The sequence below is a fragment of the Mustela erminea genome, chromosome 4, assembly GCF_009829155.1.
Source record: "Mustela erminea isolate mMusErm1 chromosome 4, mMusErm1.Pri, whole genome shotgun sequence".
NCBI classification, from domain to species: Eukaryota; Metazoa; Chordata; class Mammalia; order Carnivora; family Mustelidae; genus Mustela; species Mustela erminea.
This window is the reverse complement of record NC_045617.1, coordinates 37,117,918-37,142,386: the sequence shown is the minus strand read 5'-3', so window position 1 is coordinate 37,142,386 and position 24,469 is coordinate 37,117,918. Positions and strand designations below refer to the sequence as shown.

Sequence of the window (24,469 nt, the reverse complement as noted above, 5' to 3'; positions counted from 1 at the left end):
GCCCCTCCTTAAAAGCAGATATTCCGTTTAGTGTTTTTTTCTCTTTTCGCTAACACTTTTGACTTAGGGAGCTCAGAGAATATCTTCTCCTGGGAACAAAAGCACAATTAAAGGAGTCAAGCAGAGGGACAAACCAGTACTTACCTCTGCTACTTAGAACTTGAGGCATAAGTGGATAATTGCTGAAGCAAGACGGCTTTTGCAGGACTCTATTTTTGAGATGTTTAAAATTCTTCCACTAACAATGTATTTTTCCACTTGCAATTTATTATTGAATTTTAGAGCAGGAATTTATCGAGTCTCTAAAAAACAATTTGTTTAAATGAAACTGCCCCTGGAAAGGGTCAGAACATTATGAGCAGACACTCAGGCCATTTTCATTGTAATCATGTTAGAAAACCTGGCTTGCTGGAAAGGGAAAATAAGATGACCCTCTAAGGAGCTGTGGGAAAAGGAAAATGGGTGCCTCTCCCGGGAAGAAATGGAAGTGAAAAGGTATTAAAATGGGCTTTCTCTGCAGTTTGCCCTGCTCTGCATACAAAGGGGTCCAGCTCTGGCTGCTCTTCCTAATGATATGCTTGGCAGTCAGCTGAAAGTCTGCACGGAGAATGCCACAGTCACGGCAGGATTGTTTCTGTATTGAAAAAGCAGAGACCAACTTCTTGGCACTCCATCAGAAGAGATGTGATTTCCTAACAAAAGTGGAATGCTCAATCAGAAGAGTTGGAACTTTCCCCTCTGCCACGGAACCTGGTGAATGGTTTGAGTTTTTCCAAAATTATTTCAAAATTTAGCTGCTAGGAGGCTGGGCCGACCATTCCAATTTTTCTTTCAATTTTGCATTTTGTTGGATGCTTCCCTCAAGTCTTCCAGGATAGTTCAGTCATTAGTCAGAGCTGGAAGGTTTATTATTTATTTTGACAGTCACCAGCCTATTTTGTCAAATAGTACACATTACGGCTCCATTTGACAGGTGTTACTCTGAAAATCCTTCAGTTTCTTTTTCCTCCTTTGAGTGAGGCTTCTATATCTGCTGTCTTGTTTGCCTTCCCAAAGGAAGCACAGTACATTTTCTGGTTGATAAAAGCTTTGCTTTGTTGCTACTTTTCAGTGACAGATTAGGCAGCCATTGGTCAAAAACTTTTTTCTTGATTTAATCTAAATTTTGGTGATGTGCTTAAGCTGGAATCCAGTGGGAGATAAAGTAGAAGAATAAAAGAAAGGGTAATTGGCCCAGGGTAACTAGAGGCAAGAAAGCACTGCCGTTTCACCTACAGGATGCATATTGTGAGGTTAGCCAGGTCAAAATGAGTTTTAAGTTTACTGGTGTGAGATTAGGTTAAAGGGAAAAAAAAGAGCTGCCTCATGTTTTTAATTCTCTCACTCAAGAAAATATAGGTGGCTCGGATGACATAGAAGAGAACATTAGGCCAGATGAGAAAGTTAGGTAGGTCCTTATGGAGAAGGTGGCTTCTGAATTTATATTTATTTATTAAAAGATTTTACTTATTTATTTATTTTTCTTAACATATAATGTATTACTTGCCCCAGGGGTACAGGTCTGTGAATCATCAGTCTTATACAGTTCACAGCACACACCATAGCACATACCCTCCCCAATGTCCATAACCCAGCCACCAATGGTGATACAGACAAAAGAAAAGACTGTGGAAGGGCCCTCTATAATGATACAAATGTAAGTGGGATGGTGAATTTGATTTTGGATGTGTTGCTTGGAACATATTATCAAACATTTAGGAATTAAGTTTTCTCTGCTATTCATGGTCAATCATTGTTATCCATTTCATTCTCTAACTTCCTTATCTACTCGAATGCTGCCTCTTCAGAAAGCCTCTGACTGGCAATGAAGATGTTTCTCTATCACTTCCTTGATAGCTCTCTATCCTGTTAAGTCCTGTTTGTTTCTTTTTTCTTTTTCTTTTCTTTTCTTTTTTTTTTTTAAGATTTTCTTTTTTAGTTTATTTGAGACAGAGAGAGGAGGGGAGGGGGAACACAAGCAGAAGCAGGGGCAGAGGGAGAAGCAGTCTCCCCACTGAGCAGAGATCCTGATGCAGGGCTCAATCCCAGGATCCTGGGATTAGGACTCGAGCTGAAGGCAGATGCTTAGCCGGCTGAACCACCCAGGTGCCCCTCCTGTTTTATGTTTCTTAATAGAATGTTTTATTATGTGACAGGAAGAAAAAGCAAGTATTTGTTTAATTACCTATTGTTAGTCTCCTTCTGTGTTTCAGCAGTACCGTGCAGTGTAACATACTCCCTTAACACTAAGTGGATAAAATGCAACATGTTTATTAATTACAATTATGTGGTTCAGGAATTTAAGCAGGGCCCATCAGAGATGATTAATCTCTGCTCTGTTGTGTCAGCAGGGTTTACTTATTCAGATGGTAGCTGAGTTGGAGGATCAAGAATGGCCTCATTCACTTGTCAGGGACCGTACTGCTGGGCTATTGGCTGGGGCTCCTCTCTTCACATAGCTCCCTTCTCCAGATGGACAGCCTGGGCTTCTTTACCAGGAGCCTCAGGATAGCAAAAGAATGCCATATCTCATAAAGCCTACATCCTGAACTAGGACAGCATCACTCTACCACATTCTATTGGTCAAATCAAGTCCCAAACCAACCCGGTTTCAAGGGGAGAAGAAATAGTTTCCGTTTTTTAAGAAGAGTTGCATGCATAACATATGGTTGCTCATTTATTACTATTTCTTTCATTATGTCATTGAAACACTGTTGAATACCATACCCACATATCCAATACTGACTGATTTCTTTAACTAGAATCTTTTATCTCTATGTGCTCATGGATATTTCTTCTTAAATGACATAGTATCACTTCAGAAACAATATATTGCAAATGAACTCATCTTTCCTCCCATGACAGTTTTTTTTTTCTCCTTATAATTCTTCTATTCCATAAATGCTACTATCTCAGGCTTTTATTATCACCAAGGATTTAAAACATGGAGTTACCTCTCTCTCTTCTTTTTGCAATCAGATGCAAGCAAAAGCACATTTGAAAATTGTTTTATACAAATTGCTATACATTACTTTGGTAGTGTGGAATTGAGTGAATGACTTAACCTTTCTGATCCTATTTATTTATCATTTCAAATTGATATGATACTTTCATCTCAGGGTGATTGTGGAGATTAGTTTTGGAAAAAAAGAAAAAACTTTCTGGAGAAACTGAACAGGTGAAGTACTCACTAAATGCAAAAATATAACTTCAAGAACTCTTTCTATGGTACTCATGTACACGGTATTGATTGGCAACATTTTACATACATACTATATCTTCACAATTACATAGTAAACTACTTGAAAGCAGTGACTTCCCAAATCCTTGGCATGGGGCCATACATATTTAGAATTAGGAACATGATAAAGCCTGTTGATTAACACATTAATATTACTTTAAAAATATAAGCACTATTTTGAGGGGAGGGAGTAAATGTGAACTCACTGGATTTACTGACATTAGGGTAATGCATATTAGTTTGTTGTTGTTTTGCATTCTATATTATGCTGTCTTCTCTATAAGACTAACTTGAAAGAAATGTGTATAAGAAAATAAGAGGGCTGATGCAAAGAGACCACTGCTTTTGACAGTCAGAGGGTTTTCAAAATCTAATGCCAGATGTTGGGTCAATCTTGGGAATCATAATTCCTTTTAGTTTTACATTAAGAACCTTATATCTCCTTTTAAGACATCCAGTAATATTGCAGCAATTACATTTTGAGGAAAAACCATTTTAGAGACCAAATGCTTTCCCCCCCTCTCTGAAATATGATTATTTCAATTACTAGTAGCAACAATTAATCACTAACTGATTCATCAGCCTGCAGCTGGGATTGGAGAGCTGACTTCCTTTCTTTATTCCTATTTTATGTTCTACTGTGCTCAGCAGGGATTGAGTAATAGCAAGCTAATAACCTTTCCCTACCCTCAATACCTTATTCTAATACCAGCAAAGAAGAAAATTTTGAATATTTTCCCAAGTACAACTTTCTTCCATACATTTCTGAAGGGAACTTTAGCATTACAAGTGTTGATCCATTTTGCTGTAAGAATAAGACATTATAGAAAGATATTTCCTTGAGGTTTGACCAACCACTCTTTGCTATGTTTCATTAAACAACTCATGCTAGAGGAATTGTATATGTAACTCATTCCAAATAGGTAATGCTTTTCTATTTCTTGGAATTTGTCTGAGTCATATGATTGAGATTTATAATATATTAATATACCCATCTACTCAGCAATAGATCTTCAAACATTCTAGTGTTCTGACTATGAATATGTTGCATTTCTTTGAACTCAGTGAGAAGATACCATAATCTATTTCAGTTGTTATGAGGAGGTGCCAGAAGCTTGACCTAGGAGAAGAATACTCATCCTTTACTTCAGAGGAGTACCTTCTCCTATAGCAAGGATTCTCAATTAAAAATCCATCATAAACTTCTGAGCCACTGGGGTGGCACAGTTGGATGGGTGTCTGACCCTTGATTCCAGCTCCAATCTTAATCTCAGGGTTGTGAGCTCAAGCCCTGTGTTGAGTTCCATACTAGGTGTGGGACTTCTTTAAAAAAAGGGGAAAAAAAATCCAGACTACAAACTATCTGCAAACATCAAGCACAATTTATGTCATTGGGCATTTTCTATATTTTTTATCAGTTTCTCCAAAATATTAAAACCAATCCCCTGAGTTCCTCTCAGGACATACCAAATAACCTTATATATAACCACATTAATTTAGTCACTTAATTATTTTAAAGTCTAGTATCCTATGAAAATGTTAGTTATAAGTTCTATAGACTAAAGTCTACTCTCCTTAATATAACTGAAATCATAATCAGTATGCATTAGTAATAGAGATGAAGAGAACTCAGTAAGATCTGAGACTTTACCCTACCAATGTGTCAAGTTAGCTTGCTATAGTTTTGTGGGTGCTGCAGGAAGACATGAAACTCCTGAATCAGAAACAAAAAGTTTACTACTTATAGCAATAGTAGTCATCAGAGTATCAGCGTTTTATGCCGGTGTCCCACAAGTCAATGTTAAGTGGGGCAAGTGCCTGCTCACACATCACGATTTGAATTATAAGAGTAGAATTCCAACTGTAGGAAAAATGAATCTTTTATAATGGACAGTAAACCTGACTAATCTTTGCCCCAAAGAGACAATATCTGAATAGTAAGATCCATGGAGAATTGTCTTCTAACTATATTCATTCCTTGATGCAGCACTGTTTTGACTTCTGGAAAAATTTCCTATGAATACACTACTCTGTCAGGCACATTGATCATTATGACTCATAGAGATTAGGACTAAATCTGTTAAATTTGTCTCATACTACATTTAATTAAGGTTACTATCACAGGACTCTGAGCATCAGGATGAGGCAATATTCAGTAATAACACCAAGTGTCCTAGACCTAATCAGCTAGGTAAATCTCAACCATCTGGATCCACCTTAGAAATCCAGGTGTATTTCTCCTTAAGTTTCCACACTGACCTTTCCACTTGGCTCAAGACATTAATCCAGATACAACTGTATATATTAGAGATCACACAGATTCTACCTTGCCCTGCAAGTAGAAAATCTACAGCCAATATCATCTATAACAACCCTGGCCACTGAGTTAAGGCTAACCTGAATGCATTCTAGGACTGAGGTGGTATCTTTGATCACCTCAACTAATATCAAAGACAATATCACCTTTTCTTCATGAATTTGTGTCACCCTTTGCACAGAGGCCACACCAATCTTCTCTGTATCATTCCAATTTTAGTGTATGTGCTGACGAAGCAAGTGCTTGTATCTCTTTTTCCAATATAATTTTCTAATTCTTATTTTTCCTATAATGATTCATATTGTAGGGAAAACTGACTATGAAGTTGGTGTTAAGTAGCAAATCAGCTACCTCTCTGGGAAGATTCCCCAAACAACTAAGTGCAGTTCATTTTGGAGACACAGAATAGTGGTTCAAGGGCTACATTATCTACTGGTAGTGTTTCCTTAAAATCTTGGAGATCTCTTAGAATTACTCCTAAGAGGATAATCATCAGTTCGGGAGGAGGGGGAGAAACGAGCTAATACTTGGCTTCCACCCAAGACCTCTAATCCCAAGAGTATACTTGGTATCCCCCAAAAAAGAACTATTTGCAATTACAGAAGCTCCTGGAGTGGAATCTACGTCACCCGGAATCACAAGTTGATATTGTTCCATTGTTGTCTCCTAACCATCTGATAGGTCAGAGGTTTTAGTTCAGTTGAATAATTGAGTCTACTCATTGTTTTTGAAGGTAATACTTAAGGACAGTAGTCCAGTCTGTCTGGTCCATGCCATCAACAAGGTAACCTTCATCCAATCCAGGAAATCACTATGCTACAGCGGTGGGAATGTGGATGAAGCAAATAACTAAATGTGTTTACAGAAATTGCACTGGGAAGTGTAGGGACAGGGGTTATGACCTTACCTTTTGATAAGCTTTTTGGTAATTTTCAGTTGAATGGCAATCAAATGGTGGCCAGAGCTGCCTTATGGCAGCTTGACAGTTTAGATGCTTAATAGTTTGGAACAGACACATAAGAGGATTTTTCTTGAGGAATGCTCCAGGTGTGGTCTAAAGGAAAAAAGAAATATTAATGTCCTTTTCCCATCTATGTCTCCTGGGCTCTAACATGATCCTTTCCAGGGTCCAGCTTGTTGCTTTTCCTTCAGTGCCATAAACTACTTGTTAAATACAGCAGCTTTAACTTTACCTTTTCTTAATCACCCCTGACTCTCACTCCCAGTTTTAATACAGGTGCAAAAGTTATGAAAGCAATTTAATTAAACTTATAAAGCTCTGTTATTTTCCTCACTTTGGCCAGTTTGGGCTACTGTAGGGGAACTTAGCAGCAGTGTACTCAGCCAGATGGTCACTATTTTTATGATATAACCATGCCACTCTTCTAAAAAAAATCCAAGTAGTTAAATAAGAATTAAACAGAGATTGTTTAACAAACCAAGCCATCCTGGAGTTGATATTGGGGAAAAATAACAGGTACCATGCTTGGTTAAGATCAAGGCAGAATCCCAAAATTTCAAAGTAGATATCTATATTTATATCTATACCTATCTATCTATATTTACCTATGCCTATATCCATGTCTATATCTATATTTATATAAAATCACTTTATCCTTTTCACAATAAGTGACTGAAGAGAGATGACCTTTTTCTGGAGAAAGGTTTCTTTAGTGGTCAAACTGATTTCCTACAGTGTGTAGAAGAGGAAGAGTTGAGGGAATTATAGCTAGAAACCTTTCTGGGTCAATTTTTTAGGTGATTTCAATGTTGTTCAATACCAAATGGTTGTAGTCATTATAGGAATTCCATTGAGTGACTTGATTATTAGCTCATTGTCTGGTGACTTTCAGATAAAATATGAACTAGTGTTAGGCTGTGCATGCTCCACAAAGCTGAACACATGGCATAGACTAGTTTCAAGAGCCACAGAGGTATGTTTGACTATGCTGATCAGACATGGAACAGCAACACTGTAATCTGAAAAATGTCGAGAGCTGTAAGCACTGCTGATCCTCCTGAGAGGGGTCCATGGTTTGGCTTAGTCACTATGAGCAGGTGAGTGCAACCCTCAGTGTGATGTGGTTTCTCATACCACAGGACCTCAATGTGAGCAGGTGAGTACAACCCTCAATGTGATGTGGTTTCTCATACCACAGGACAAACATCCACTTACGGTAAGATTCACATGTCTCGTGAGCAGTGGTAGAATGTGTGTTATAAACCTATTGTCTTTTACTTTGTGCTTAATCTATGGTGATGGATGTGTTGCCATATCTGGTGGGCGGTAAGTCTAGACAGGAGTAGTGGCAGTCTACACAGTAGAGCAGACTGATTCGACTTCGTTTCATCAAAGAACAGGCCCTCACTGTTCACTGTAAGCATCTCCATGATGGGCCCAGATGGTTCAATAGACAGTATGATTTGTTTCCCCAGTTGGTAGTCTAAAGAGAGGTGTCTCTAATCTGCCAGGCTCTAGTTTACCAGGTGGCAGAATAAATAGTCTAGACTACTATTGGCAACAGCTCAAGATGCAGTAAACAAAAAATGAGTTTCATCAAGGAGAGTATTAGTTTACTGAATTGAACAATTACGTCCATGTTGTGTTCTGCATGGCTGGTGTGGTTGCAGACCTGCAGCAGTCCAGTGGACACAAGTAAGTGTCAGTTTAGAGGAAATATCAGGGAACCAAGCCTAGGCACTTAGGGCAACCTCTGTGAATCTAGGATCTTTTTGTGCCAACAACTTTGCTTTGATTGGTGGAGAGAAAGATAAAGATTTCCCCAAAGAAATGATTACCGTTTTTTTTTTTTTCTTTTCATGTAAAATAGGGGCCTTATAGGGGCATATAGGGGCCAGGTCAGCATCATTCTCTAATACACCATTTATTCTTGACAAGAGAGGATTGTTGAACCTTTCCTTGCTAACCACTGTTAGTCACTGAATCCAAGTCAACCCAACCCCGGATGGTATTATTAGACTGAAAAGTTATAGCACCTTCAAGGTGATATATGCTGTTTTGACTAGTGTTTCATAGCAAACTGATAGCTGATTTTCGAAAGGTGTATATCTGGTAACTGTATCACAGAGGCAACAAATCCAAAACCTCTAAGAGCATCACTGAATGTAGGGTGCCTCCTCTACCAGATACCCAAACAGTAAAATTATCAGTCAGAAAGACTTGCAGCTTAGAGAGAACAGTAGTTTCGAGAGCAGACAGAGCTCACTGGAGAGCTTCCAAAACACACTTCTGGCCTGGATCCCATTCAAAGGATGCTTATTTGTGGACTAGCCAATATAATATTCCAAGTAGAATGCCCACTTGTTTTTAATAATCAAAGAGTTCAATAAATTGTTGGATCTCTCTTTGGGGAATAGCAAAGTGACAGTAGATTTTCCTTGACTGCTAGAGGTTTGAGAGTTTTGATATAAACTTACATAGGCCCAAGACAGACTTTGGCTGCAGTCTTCTAAATTATGTTGGGATTTATCAGCCACTCTTGATTATAGAAATGTAACAACAGTGCCATCAAGGCCATTGACATGGAAGCTTCTGATTTGCCAATGCACAAGTCATCTATTTAGTGAAAACTTCAGACATTAGAAGGTAGAGGCATTAGTGTTACTCTGGCTCAACTCCTGGTAGCAAATGACAGGGGAACTGAAGTACCACTGGGGAAGTACTGCAAATGTATATTAAAGGCCTTAGTATATGAAGCACATTGGTCTTGGTCGTTGGGTGCCAGTGGGACAAAAAAGGTGTTTTCAGTGTTCAATGCATCTAGTGTCATCAGTCTGTGAAATGGATTCATTTATAGGACGATAGCAGATAAAGTGGATCCAACTGGCAATAATCCATTGTAAATCCCCAACTTTCATTATCATTTTTCATTGGCCATACCTAGTAGGGTTGGTGTTGTTGTGTTAATATTGCAACCTAACCTACTCTTGCTACCTTTAAGATTTAACCAAAGCTGTGATTCTTGGATTATATAATGTGTCCTTCTTGGATTATATAATGTTTCTGTTGGACCACTCTGAGTAGGATAGGCAATATCCAATAGGCAGATATATTGGGAAGTGATTTAATGTACTACTAGCAATTTCCTATATATTACTCTTCCTGACTGGGAGAATCCACTCTGGATTTCATAAGTATTCATAGCACAGTATGTGTATAAAACATTAATTTACATTACTATCATTCATCAATAAAAATCACATTACATTGAATCTGTCCAAAAAGCCCCATCATGAGGATATCTTAGCTCTCCTTCTCCAATGTGTACCTAGCCCAAATTTTATTACCTGAATCTGGATACCCCTACACTTGCAGAACCAGAGAGGACTATGGGTTGGGTATCTTTCTTCAACAGAATTATATAAGCTTTAATTTCTTTATTATTCCAAATCTGCCAGCTTACTTAGATGGTTGCACATGGACTTTGGTTTTCTTTGGGGTCAGGGACACCTAGAACTCATTCAAAATCATCTTTCTCAAAATGGCTTAAGTCAGGGCAGTGTATAAAGAGGAATCAGCATAGAGGAATTAGAGGGCAAGGCACACTTGCTTTGAAATTTGAATAGAGAGGTTGCAGCATGCAGCTCAACCTAATGAACCTTTTATGTTTTCAGTCCACCCAAAGCCTTGTATGAGCAGACAGACCATTCTGATGCCTTATATTTTAGATTTGGGGACCCCTTCATTCAATTGCCATTGTCACATTGCTTTCTGTTTGAGGTTGTGGGATTTACTTCCCGTTGACTTATTTGAATTTGACATACACAGTGGTGCCTCTTTTTTTTTTTTTCCCCTCACAGATTTTACCTTAACTTAGGGCATCTGCAGTCCCAATATCAAAACAGCAACTCTTAAATTCTTGCAGGGTTCCTACATCAGGCCTAAGGGAGTTTTCCAAGGTGTTATGGCTTGTTAAACAAGTTTATCCAGATTTCTTTGGGTCCATTTCTCATTCATTAATGGATCATTTTCATTAGCATTGTAAAGCTCATCCCAGGGAAATCAGAGCCCCAATACTAGTCAATGCCTCATCTGTGGTTTCTCAAAGGAGTTTTTCTTTCCCATGGAAATCTCCCTTAAAAGGCCAAAGTTCCCTCATAGTAGCCAGGACTCACTGCAAAATCCTGATGCCATTTATTGTCATCTCTGAAAGGATCTAGGGTTGGCATGCTACACTGCAGAAGGAACTAAGACATAAGACAACCCATCTATGGTCATTCTTCCTTAGCAGCTCTATGTGCCTAAAGTCAAGCATTATACCCCACATGTTTCCTCTCCCAAGTCAACTAACAAAAATTCTAGTATCTTGCCTGATTTCAGCCCACAGTGGTCATAATTTTCCCTCTATTCTTCCTCAGAATATCTCTTTTGAATGAAAGGCAGGTAGAACTTTCTGCCATCAAACCCCAGGACAAATCTTAGTACCGGTTTTTGCAAAGCCACAGACCTGAGGATGATCACCAGATGGGAGCTCAATTTCACCTCTTAAGAGAGAATTAGCAACACCGAGAGTGTCATATAAATAGTTGTCTCTATATTTATGTCCTAGTGCTTTTCCTTAAACCATCTCCTCAATTCCTCTTAATTAAAAGGTAATAGGAGAGGACTCTACTTACCTACTTGACCATATATGAACTTTCTTCTACTTCTATTAATTGGCCAATGAGATCCCAATCTTTCCTCTTGCAGAAAGCTACATCTCCATCATCATTCCATCTCTCAGAAAAAAATGCAAAGGTTTGAGATTTCACCTAGCAAATTATTCTGCCTCTGTTTCATGGATGCTCACAGAAGACAATAAATCAGCCAATCAATCTCTTAGATAAAAAACAAAGGACTTTATCTCCAGTGACTGTTCTAGCCCAAGTATCACTGTTTATGCTGGTTCCTCAAGTTCCAGATCCCACAGGGTAACTCGAAGAGCTTCACCTGGTATCTATATATGTACTGGATTACAGTACAAGGGAGAAAACATGAGTTAGAGAAAACAACGCCTTTCTGATAGGTAGAAAGCATGCCTGATTTTTACCCAAAGGGAAAGATATTTTTGTTATCTGGACAATAGTATTAATGACAATAACAATAAAAATCAACAAAAACCAAACAAGAAACAACACAGCAAAACCAAAACAAAACTCCACCACAAAACAAACAACCGCTCTTGCTCCAGAGGAAAAAATTACCTCTAGATTCTGAGGCTACTTGCTATGCTAACATCCTTGAAATAAGAATCCAGAACAAAGGCTCTGCTCAGAAGACATCCAGAAATGTCAGAGACCCATGAAGAATTGTCTCCCAACCTTACCTGGAAAATATATATTAAAGCGCATGCTGTCTCTATCTTTGTCTCTGTCTCTATCTTGCTCTCTCTTTTCCACACTCACACATACACAGCAAATGTTAAAGTAGTGTTTTTGAGGTGTCTTAAGCTTTAAAACAACTCCCTGAAATTTTATAATAAAAATATCAGGATGTTCATTTGAGGTGAACCTCAGAATTTCTTTAATAGCTGATATGATAAAAAAAAAAAATTCTGATTTTTTTTTTTTAGTAATCATTAATAGGAAATGGAATGACTTCTAGCCATATTCATAAACTAGATAAGAGGAACAACGGTGGAGAATAAATGGGAGACTGATATGTGGCAATGTTAAAAGTCACAGGATTAGGAGCATTATGTGTAGCTAAGCAGATATCAGGCTGAGGAAATAGGCTGGAATAAGAAAGTTTGGCAAATATTTGAAAAAAGAAAACAATTCGAGTGAAATTTATAAATGAAAAGAAATCCAGTCAGTTAAGGTGATGGAGGAGGAGTGAGGGTAAAGCAGTCTCGCTTCACTGAGCAAGATAATAGTCTGCTCAGAGTATTCTGGACCCTGGAATTTTAGAGACTGAAGATTTAAGGTGGCTATAAAAGAATGAATTGTAGTAGTTGACATAGGAAGGATGAATAAGGATATCAATTGAAGCCTACTCAATGTAAGAAAAATCTGGCAATGTTTCAGAGATGATGGTAGTCAAAAATATATATATGGAAGAAGAAAAAAATCCTCTCCGAATTTTTCAGTACAGAAGCCATTTAACTCACATGGTAGTGAAGGTCTTTGGGACAGCCAGCTATTTCACAGGACATAAAGATCTTCTCCAGTGGGAGGTAACAGATATAGCCCTCCCAGCTCCTGTCTGAAGATATATGCAGCACAAGTTTAGGAAATGCCTATTATTATATTATTTTTATTGTACCATAAATATTCATAGCATCATACCATGGAGGAAAATTGTGCCGAAGGAGAGATAGAATTCCAGCATCGACGAGCTTATGGAGCAATGTAATATGCAGAAGGAACAGAAGGAGAAATGTAATATACTGTCTTTAATTTTTATTTGAGACTGATGATCATGACTATCTAAAGCCAGGCTCATTAGCAGAGGAGCAAAATAAATTATATTAGTACAGGAGGGAAGCATACTACAAATCCCACACTCTAGTTTTGACAGACTTATTTATTGCATAAATATGATGAAAATGTAATGATTACCATTTATAATTATGCTTTGCCGCCAGGTTTCACTTTCCCTTTCTAGAAATGCACACATGTAACGTGCAAGAGATATTGAATAAGGCCAGTTTTTTTTTTTCTCAAAAGCAAATATCTCTGTATGGTCAAGGCCCATAAGAATGGGCCTTCCTTTTTGATATTTCCATCTGGATCTGCCTTGAAACCGAGAACTCAAAAGAATAGTGTTATCATGACTTAGTCTTCTTAAAATCTCTACCATAACCCCATAATGAAATAGAGGTCACTTGTGCTTAGCTTACTCAGAAGCCACCTACTACAATTGCCTTGAATCATGCTGCCTGTGTAATTTATCTTGCAACAAAGTCTAAGTTTATTTGTATCTGTATTACAGAAGCTAAGCACATCTAGAGAGTAGGACTGTGGAAACACATTTGTATAGATATGTGTACATTGTCAAGTACACAACAAAGCAGATTTGTTTTGAATTGCAACTTTGGAATATAGTTCTATCAGTAGCTTTGTGTAGATGTGAGTATATGGAATTAACTTTGAATTCTAGGAATATGGGTCCAGTCTGATTTTAATTGCTACATCTCTAGGGAAAACACGGAAGAAAGTCACACTATCTAATAAATAATAGTTTTATGAATTAACATTTATTCAGTCTTTTCCATGTATCATGCATAAGATAAACATTTATATGGAATTTTTTATTCAACTCTCACCGCAATCCTATGAGGCAGATACTATTAACTATTATCTCAGTTACATACATGAGGAAATGCAGGTTTAAAAGGTTATGTAACTTTCCTGAACTCGCAAACCATTTAAATGATATTATCAGGGCTTAGGCCAACTTCTCTTTGACCTTGGAGTCCAAGATCTTCATCAAGATCTCTGCACGTCCTTGAGAAACACCTAAACACAGTCTAGGATTCTGTAAAGAAATAAATCTAAAATTGATTTGAAAAAGAAAGATGAGGCATGCAATTCAGTTAACTCAATTTGTTAGAACATGTTATTTAAAAATGTTTTCTGTTACACTTTCCCACATTGGAAAGTTATCTTTATCAAGAATCCTGAGTCACAGAGTGCAAATCCAACCTGGGAAACTGCCCTGCAAATACAAGCTGTTTCTTTTGAAAGGGCCCTGCATCATTGAGGGTGGTTTAGCATGAAATACCACCTTTTTCAGAATCTCACATTCAGTCCATTATAATCCCAATGGTAAATTCCATATCTCAACATTTTTTTAAGATCTTATTTATTTATTTGACAGATAAAGAGAGGGAAAACCCAAGCAGGGGGGTGGCAAGCACAGGGAGAGGGAGAAGCAGGTTCCCTGCAGAGCAGGGCAAGCTCGATGTGGGACTCGATCCCAGAACCCTGGGATCATGACCTGAACTGAAGGAGACACTCACCCAACTGAGTCACCCCGGTGCCCCAAGTATCTTAACTTTATAGCTAAGTCTCTCAATAATAGTTTATTATGAAAAATAATTTTAAAAAGTTAAAGAAATACTTTAAAAAGGCTTCAAATTATGGAATCCATGTTTAGATGTATCACTGAGTACAGGGCAGTCATACTTAGCAGTCAATGTATATTGAGCAAAAATCACAGTTCATTAATCTTGCAAAATAATTTACCCAATAAAATCTTTAAATGATCTATATAAAAATACAGGTGAAAACTAAACAGTTACATTATTTAATTGTGCTCAATTATTTTACTGTGAAAATAAAATGGACTCTGATTAAAATTTTGATGGAGTAAATTAATCACTACTTTGTATGATGATTAAAAGACAAGAGTATTAAAAACTACATAGCTGTAATAATTTGTTAATGGATACACAAGGTAAAAAGATGTAAATTATAACATCAAAAACTTTTATATATGTGTTGGGGGATGAGAGAGTTAAAATATAGAGCTTTATTATGTATTCAATGTTAAGCTGTTATCAGCTTAAACTAGACTGTTGTAAGTACAAGATCTTTAAATACACAGAATGAACTAGTGGTTGCTGAGAGGAGGTAGGTAGAGGGATGTGTGAAAGAGGTCGAAGGTGATTAAAAGGTAAAATAAATAAGTCATGGAAGGGTGCCTATGTGGCATAGTCAGTTAAGCATTGGACTCTTGATTTTGGCTCAGGTCATTATCTCAGGGTCATGGGATGGAGTCCCATGTCAGACTCCATGGTAAGTGCAGAGTCTGCTTAAGATTCTCTCTCTCCCTCTCCCCCACTGTTTGTATGCTTTCTCTCTGTCTCTAAATAAATAAATAAAATCTCAAAAATAAACAAATAACTAAATCATAGGAAATACAGTCAATAATATCATAACTTTTGGACGACAAAGAATAACTATACCTATTGTGGTTAACATTTTATAATGCATATAACTGTCAAGTCACTATGTTGTATACTTGAAATTAATATATTATATGTCAATTATACTGCAAATTATATTGCAAAAAAATAAGTAAAAGATGTATTCTGTAAGTCTCTAGGTAACTACAAAGCAAAGGCTATGGTAGATTCGCAAAAGATAAACAGAAAGGAATCTAGGCATATGAGTACAGAGAATTAACACATCACAAAGGAAGAGAACAAGAAAAAAGGAAAGGAACAAAGGGATTACAGAACAGGCACAAAATAATTTTTAAAATGGCAATAGTAAGTCTGTACTTATCAATAATTGCTTTAAATGTAAATGGACTAGTTTCTCCAATCAAAAAACATAGAAAGACTGAATGGATAAGTAAAATAACACCCAGCTATATGCTGCCTAGAAGAAACCCATTTCAGGTGTATGGATACACAGACTGAAAGTGAAGGGATGAAAAAAAGATATTCCATGCCAAAGGAAACCCAAAGGGGTTCAGAGGTGACAATACTTAGACAAAATAGACTTTAAGATAAAGAGTCTAATAAGAAACAAAGGTCATTATATAAATGATGAAGGGGTAAATCCAACAAGAGAATATAAAATTTGTAAATATTTATGCACCCAACATCAGACCACCTGAATATATAAAGCAAATAGCAACAGATCTGGGGATAAATAAACAGCAATATAACAATAGTAGAGAACTTTGATATTCCACTTTCTTTTTTCTTTTTAAGTATTTATTTATTTGTTTGTTTGTTTGTTTGTTTGAGAGAGAGTGAGAGAGAGAAAGAATGGGGGAGAGGCACAGAGGGAGAAGATGAGAGAGCATTTCAAGCAGACTCCCTGCTGAGTGTGGAACCTGGTATGGTATGATCATGGTATGATCATGACCCCAGCTGAAATCAAGAGTTGGCTTTTCAATGGACCAATCCATCCAGGTGTCCCTGATGTCCCACTTTCAACAACTGGTAGAATAACCAGACATAAAATCAATAAGGAAACATTAAACTTTGAGCATTAGACCAGATGAACCTAAGACATACACAGAACATTCCATCCAAAATCAATGAAACACACATTCTTCTCAAATGTGTGGAACATTACCAAGGATAGATCATATGTTGAGCCTTAAAGAGGCCTAGTGCCCATGGACACATGGCCAAGTGAGGCCAAGGAGACTCACCCTGGCTTGTGGAAGAGCAGGAGTTTGGACCAACATGAATATCTGTCACTGGACAGAATGGGTTTTCCCCAGCCAGTCCAAGGGGAAGCTCTGTGAGATCCTGGTGGACGTTGTTGTAGAGAATGCAAGAAGCATAGAAGGCAAATGTTCCAGCAGCTGCCACAAAGGAAAGCAAATTTTCTTCTGTCAGTGGAACACCAAACTTGGCTGGAAAAGTACAATTAAAGAATCTGGTGTGAAGCACAAAGGATAGATTGAAATAGCCAGTTTCTCCAAAGAAAATGAAGTAGATGACACCGAGGTGAATTTGAGCCAAAAGAAGGTGATGAGGATATAGTGAAGAATATTAAAAAAAAAAAAAAAAAATTTAGGCTCCACCGAGTCAAGGAAGTCTCTGGCAATTACCCGAAGCCATATAGAACAGGATTTACATGGGAAGTGGTTTTGTCATTGAAAACTTTGGCAACCTAAGAATTGACTGCTAAAAGGAAAAAGGAAACTGAGTGAGAATACCTCGCAAACCTCATCTCCAGTGGCATTGGGAATAAGGATTCCCACTGTGGCACTACTCATGATGGAACTCTTCAGCACAGCTGTGAAACAGCTGTGCAGAATCTTCACTGGAAAAGATCTGGTGCAAAAATTTTCTGAAAAGGGAGGGAAATTCCAGATGTTTGATTGACATGTAACCAGTGAATATGTGAAATTGTTAACAAATAAAAAGATCATCATGAAATAGAGATGTAGGAACTAGCTAGAAGGACACTAGCAACAGTTGCACTGAATTTTGTGTCTGCTTCAGGGCAAATGGAATTACAGTTGAAACATAAAGGAGTTTCTGTCTCTAAAGAAGAGAACATGAAATTCTGTTAGCAGAAGCCAGCACTTTGAAGAAATAAAAGGTTTATTGCAGCTGACCATCTTAAACGTCTAACTGGAAGATTTTACAAGGGCATTACCTTCTGTAAGCAGAAAAGGCATCAAGTTTACTTGTTCCCTATTGTTATTTTTTAAAGAGAAAACAAATGCAATTAATTTATATTGGATGAAATCCTTGAACTTATAGGAAATTTAAAGCATTATTGCAATCTTTACTGTAACTAGATTCTGCATTGAGTTAAAAGTAACAAGAAACCTCAGCCTGCTACTTCTCCTGATATGAGGAAGTGGTGATGCAACATGGGGGCTTAAGTGGGTAGGAGAAGAATCAATGAAACAAGATGGGATTGGGAGGGAGACAAACCATAAGTGACTCTTAATCTCACAAAACAAACTGAGGGTTGCTGGGGGGAGGGGGTTTGGGAGAAGGGGGTGGGATTATGGACATTGGGGAGGGTATGTGCTTTGGTGAGTGCTGTGAAGTGTGTAAACCTGGTGATTCACAGACCTGTACCCCTGGGGATAAAAATATATGTTTATAAAAAATAAAAAATTAATTAATAAAAAAAAAAAAAAAGTAACAAGAAACCTGAAATCACGTATTAAACTTACATCCCATAGATGCTCCTCTGGGAACAGATTGAATCCCAGAGTACAGATAATTGAAGTTTCCCAAGCTAAAGTTTGTCTGAGGGACTCCTGGCTGGCTCAGTGGGTTAAGCCTCTGCCTTCGGCTCAGGTCATGATCTCAGGGTCCTGGGATCGAGCCCTGCATCAGGCTCTCTGCTCTGCAGGGAGCCTGCTTCTCCCTCTCTCTCTCTGCCTGTCTCTCTGCCTACTTGTGATCTCTGTCTGTCAAATAAATAAATAAAATCTTTAAAAAAAACATAAGGGGTGCCTGGTGGCTCAATGTGTTAAAGCCTCTGCTTTCGGGTCAGGTCATGATCCCAGGGTCCTGGGATCGAGCACCAGATTGGGCTCTCTGCTCAGCGGGGAGCCTGCTTCCCCCTCTCTCTCTGCCTGCCTTTCTGCCTACTTGTGATCTGTCTGTCAAATAAATAAAAATCTTTAAAAAACAAACAAACAAACAAACAAACAAAAAGTGAAAACCTTAAAACATATTTTTCATGGGGTGCCTGGGTGGCTCAGTGGGTTAAAGCCTTTGCTGTCGGCTCGGGTCATGGTCTCAGGGTGCTGGGATTGAGCCCCGCATTGGGCTCTCTGCTCAGCAGAGGACCTGCTTTCCCCCCACTCTCACTTGCCTCTCTGCCTACTTGTGATCTCTCCCTCTGTCAAATAAATAAATGAAGTCTTTAAAAAAAACACATTTTTCGTGGTTTTACATTTTAGTAGAGAAGTTCTAATTGGCCTCTCATTACGTTTTCTTGAAAAGAGCAATGTACCTATTATCTACTCAAATTGTTTTGCCAAAAAGACAGGAAAAAAAGTTAAGCGAAGTATTTACCAAATTATTAATACTTTGGAACTCTAATAGTCATTTTTGTTTACATTTTCAAATTAGACCCACAAAGGAATCAGACCATCCATTATAGAAAATCTTTAAAAGTTTGAACTATAATTTTAAAATAACCACTTCATTCTCCCTATTCTGTTAATACAGGGTGGATATAGATAATATATTAGCTTTGAAAAGGAAAGGATTCAAAACAACAAAATGGACCAGCCTGGGAAAGGAGAGAGACCCAAGTCATGCCCCTAGGTTTATTGCTCGTACTAGCATATGAGCTAGTATGTAAGACCAACAGCAATCACTATCAAACTTCAATCTTGCCTTCCTGCAAGTGAAGAACCTTTACAAAAAGCATTTATTTATTTATTTTTTACAAAAAGCTATGAAATGAAGCTGTTGGCTGTTCTTCAGAGTTTCAGCATGACCATAAAATCTCAGTTTGTGCAGAGCAGTTCTGGTGCTCCCTTGAGGGTTGGAAATAGTCATAGAAGAACCAGCCTTGGACCCAGCACAGTCAGAAGAGTCTGTGTGAAATGAGGTAATGAGGTTTTGTTGAAGTGGGGATCAGTTTAGAATGCTCCCAAGGTCATGAGCAAAACCAGATGGTCTCTGAGGTAAACTGCCAAAGTTCCCAGGAGTTCTTGGACTAGGAATAATCCATCCATGACTCTACTATAAACTTCTCTGGTCCCTTAATGGGAATAGTCCTTTCAGAATTTCTTTAAATCTCCAAATTTATATCTGTGTAAAAATTCATGACTGGGATATTTTCTGTGCTGTTGACTCCTGCCCTCAGATGTAGTCATCTCACACATTGGCACTCATCAGTTACCTCAAATTTATAGAACTCAGAGATCTGTTTGCACATAGGAAGTTCAAACACCCCAGGGGTTAGTGCAAAAACAGCCAACAGAGAGGTGTTGTGTGTGAAAGAGTTCCATACATTGCCTTGTGTCTTGCAACCTTGTTATAATCACTTATTAGCTCCAGGAGGGTTTTGGTTTTGTTTTGTTTTGTTTTGTTTGGTCAATTCTTTGGATTTCTTACATAGATAATCTTGTCCTCTATGTCATCTATTTCTTCATTTTTAATCTGTATTTTTTTTTTTTTTTAGCTTATCATCTTTATCCTGAGAGTTTTATCACAAATGGTTGCTGGATTTTGCCAAATGCTTTTTTTGTTTTTTGTTTTTTGTTTTTTTTGATATGATCATGTGATCTTTCTTTTTTAGCCTATTGATGTGATGAATTACGTCAATTAGTTTTGAATGTTGGATCAACATTGCATAGCTGGTGTAAATCTCACTTGGTCATGTTGCATAATGCTTTTTTGTACATTGTTGAATTCAATTTGCTAATATTTTAGTTGGGGATTTTAGCATCTGTGTTCATGAAAGATACTGATTTTAGTTTTCTTTTCTTGTAACAGCTTTTTTTGGTATTGGTATTAGGGTAATAATGGTCTTATAGAATGAGTTAGGTTGTATTCCTTCTGCTTCTGTCTTCTAAAAAGAGTTTTCAGAGAATTGGTATAAATTATTCCTTAAATATTTGATAGAATTCACTTTCTGTTTTCAAAGATTGTTAATTATTGGTTCAATTTAGTTAATAGATACAGGCATATTCAGATTGTATATTTCTTCTTGTGTGAATTTGGCAGATTATATTTTTTTAAGGAATTGATTCACTTCATCTAGCTATAAAATGTGTAGGTATTGAGTTTTTCATAGTATCTAATTTCCTATATTATCCTTTTACTATCTAGTTTCTAAGTTGAAAACATAGATTGTTGACTTAGATCTCTCCTCTTTTCTAGTATGTTTATTTAATAATATATATTTCCCTCTACTTACTGCTTTCACTGCATCTCACAACTTTTGATAAATTGTACTTTCATTTAGTTCAAGATATTTTGAAATGTGTCATTTTCAAGGAAAAACAAAAATAAAACAAAGCAGAAAGCCAACATGTAAATATCAAAAATCAAATAAAAAAATTTAGAATCATTTGATAAAGTTTAATTTTAAAAAATAAAGTTAACTGGGGCACCTGGATGGCTCAGTTGGTTAAGCAACTGCCTTCAGCTTGGATCATGATCCCAGGATCCTGGGATGGAGCCCCATGTCAGGCTCCTTACTCTGCAGGAAGCCTCCTTCTCCCTCTCCCTCTGCCTGCTACTCCACCTGCTTGCGCTCACTCTCTCTCTATTAAATAAATTTTTAAAAAAAAAGCGTTCTCTGTTTATAAATAAATAATTTGAGTTGGCATTCTTTTAAGCTCACTAATTTGGAGAATTAACAGTTAAGGAGAATTAAGAATGAAGATTAAAGCTGATCATCCAGGAAAACCAGTGTCTTCAGGAAAGTTTATTTTTTCCCCTTTTCTTAATTAATTATTAACAGTAATCCTTGTCAGATTAATCTGTAGGAGCCATATAGGTTTTGCTGCTACCATGAATGAAATTTGTCTTCTATTTTGCGTGATATTTTCTATTATATATTTCCATTGCACTTCTAGTACTTATAGCATATGTGTAAGAATGGAAATGCCACCAAGTTTTGTTTTGTTTTGTTTTATGATAAACTCAATAATTTTTTAGAACTCTTTTGTTAGGGCTAATTTTTATTTTTTATTTTTATTTTTATTTATTTATTTTTTAAAGATTTTATTTATTTATTTGACAGAGAGAGATCACAGGTAGGAAGAGAGGCAGGCAGAGAGAGAGAGGAGGAAGCAGGCTCCCTGCTGAGCAGAGAGCCCGACGCGGGACTCGATCCCAGGACCCTGAGATCATGACCTGAGCCGAAGGCAGCGGCTTAACCCACTGAGCCACCCAGGCGCCCCAGGGCTAATTTTTAAAATTTGGTTTATTAATTCTCTTATAATTTAAAGATAGACAACCATGTTTTTGCAAGAGAATTTTTTTTCTTACCATTCAAGTACCTCATGTATGTATTATTTTGTGTAATTACATTAACTAGGAACTCAAGTAGTAGTAAATACTGGCATCTTGTTTCTCACTTTAATGAAGTACCACTAATATTTTCTCATCAAATATACTGTTGACCATCTTTTTTTTTAGATATGCTTAACCAATTTTTTTATTCCCAGAATAGTAGTGTCAAGCAGAGAGAGTCAATTATCATATGGTTTCACTTATTTTTATAAATAAATTTTAATCTGAAGACAAATGTATAAATTCTGTTAAAAGAACACTTATTCAATTATTATGATTTAATTGTTCACTATAAGATGAAAACCAGGAGACACCTAATTGATCAAGTTGTTTCAATGCCAGTTTTAAAATTAACTGTAGTAACAATTCTCCAATTGTTCTCTTCTCTTTGTATTTACATATTTGTATTTATTTTCTTCAAAGTTGAAGTGGCTCTAATATTGTTTTTACCTCAGTATTACTGCTACTAGTTAACTAACAACTGTAAGGTCCATACTATCTGCTGGTTATTACTCTAAGTGTTTTGTATATATTACTCATTTTTCCCTCATGACATCCTCCTGCAGATATTATTACTTTCATTGCAGAGATAAATGAACAATCACAGGAAAGATAAGTGACTCTTAAAACTGATTATTTACTATAATGGAAGATATTGAATGAAGATTGCATATTAATCAAATGTCTCTTAGTATTCTTCTCATTTAATCTCAAATATTGAATGCCTTTATTGCATTCCCAAGTATCACTACAGAGATAACTTTTTTGTTTCTCTTCTGTTTGTTTTGTATTCTTTCTGATACTTACCAGTGATCTGGATTTGGATTTACATCCTTCAGATTCATGATCTATCATCTTCTGGTGTGTGTCACATTGGTTGTATCCAGCAGCAGATCTGAACAAAGGCACCAGTGATACCTATAGGGCATCCAAACAAGTACATTTCTTCAGCATAATCTTGGCTGTGGCTCCTCCTGCAAAGCTTTTGTTATTTTCTGCCCATTTCCCTAGCAGGTCTTCCATCCTGCCAGCTAGTTCTGTGAGTTATCCAACATTCTTCCAACAAATTTATTTTCTCTTTTTATTAGCTAAAGCTATTTTTGCTCCCCACAACCAAAATACCTAATTGAGAAAGTATTACCAGGGAATGGGGATCGTTAGAAACCTGCAAGGGAATGTGGAGACTATCAATCATTTATCTCGCATAGCTGGGTCAGAAACTAGTCAAAATCTTACTTAAATGCCAGTATGGGAATTCAGCAGCAGGAAAAAAGCTAATCAAATCATCGCCTGTGGTCACATGGCATCAACAGCTCATTGCAGGCATGACTTGTGGGGATTGAGTTGCTCCTACCATACAACAATAGGATGTACATGAAGAATTTATGGACTTAGTAAAGGGGGCTTTAAACATCAATGAGTAGCTTAAAGAAAGAGAATGACAAGTTAAAATCCTTGAATTCTAGGCTCATAGCACTGACTAAAATCCAGGGAGTTTCTAGGACCAAGATAAAAAGAATCTCTTATCTTTTGTTGCTGCAGGGACTGAGCTGGGTAAAAAACAAAACGTGGTCTTGGAGATAGTAAAATTAGACTTATTGCTTGAATTGAGAGCTTTTTCTTCTCTGTTATGTGAAAACTAGAGAATTGGTAGAAAAAGAGTATGTTGGTATTCTGAATACTATGAGTGAACTTCCACTCGTAGTCCACGGACACTGAAGAACATACTAAAACACTTCCACATAGTTGTCCATAATAGCTGCTTACCAAAGTAAAGGTTTATTCCCTGGGGAAAGTGGAATACACAAATTTTGGGAGATGCTTATATATAAGCCTTAAGTGTATATCGGCCCATTGTACCTATTGGGAGGATTTTCTTTCTTTCTGACCTACAAGGTCACTTGTGGAGGTAATGGAGCCAAATAATGGCACAAGAAGTCCAGTTTTCTCTGGTACTGGTATGTAATGTAGAGCTTCACAATTGTTTCACTTTACCAGAATCTACCAGAATTTATGGGAAGTGGCTGGTGGTTTTCCTAGTTAATAAGGAATCTCAAATGATCTGAACATGGAGATTAGTAACAAGGATTTGAGGAAGAGGGGAGAAGCAGGGGAAAGATTCCTTAAAATGAGCTCAGAACATAAAAAATATCCATGCTGCATGTTAACTCAAAGGACGTGTCTACTCATAATAATTATGTGGACAAGAGAAGATAATTTCTCAGTGTCAGTTCTTTCCCATTCATAGCAACTTCAGAACTTATGTAATGAACAAAATGGCTATGGTGATAAAGATGAGTACTAGTCACAAGTGCAGCAACACAGGGTTGCCTTTAGTAGTGTGTGAGGATAATTTCCCAAAAATGGTAAAAGTGAATCTATAATATTGTGCCATATGTTTTGGTGTCAGCTGATTTTTTTCCCACTAATTTTGTCATGTAGAGTTCCTAT

At 37.1% G+C, this 24,469-nt stretch overlaps 1 non-coding gene across 1 annotated transcript; it reads right to left on the bottom strand.

The window, feature by feature from the left end:
* Nucleotides 1-5,731: 5,731 nt before the first annotated feature.
* Nucleotides 5,732-5,840, bottom strand: LOC116589583. The gene has a single exon (XR_004285352.1). It is a non-coding gene; the product is annotated as a U6 spliceosomal RNA (small nuclear RNA).
* Between the last annotated feature and the right edge of the window lie 18,629 nt (nt 5,841-24,469).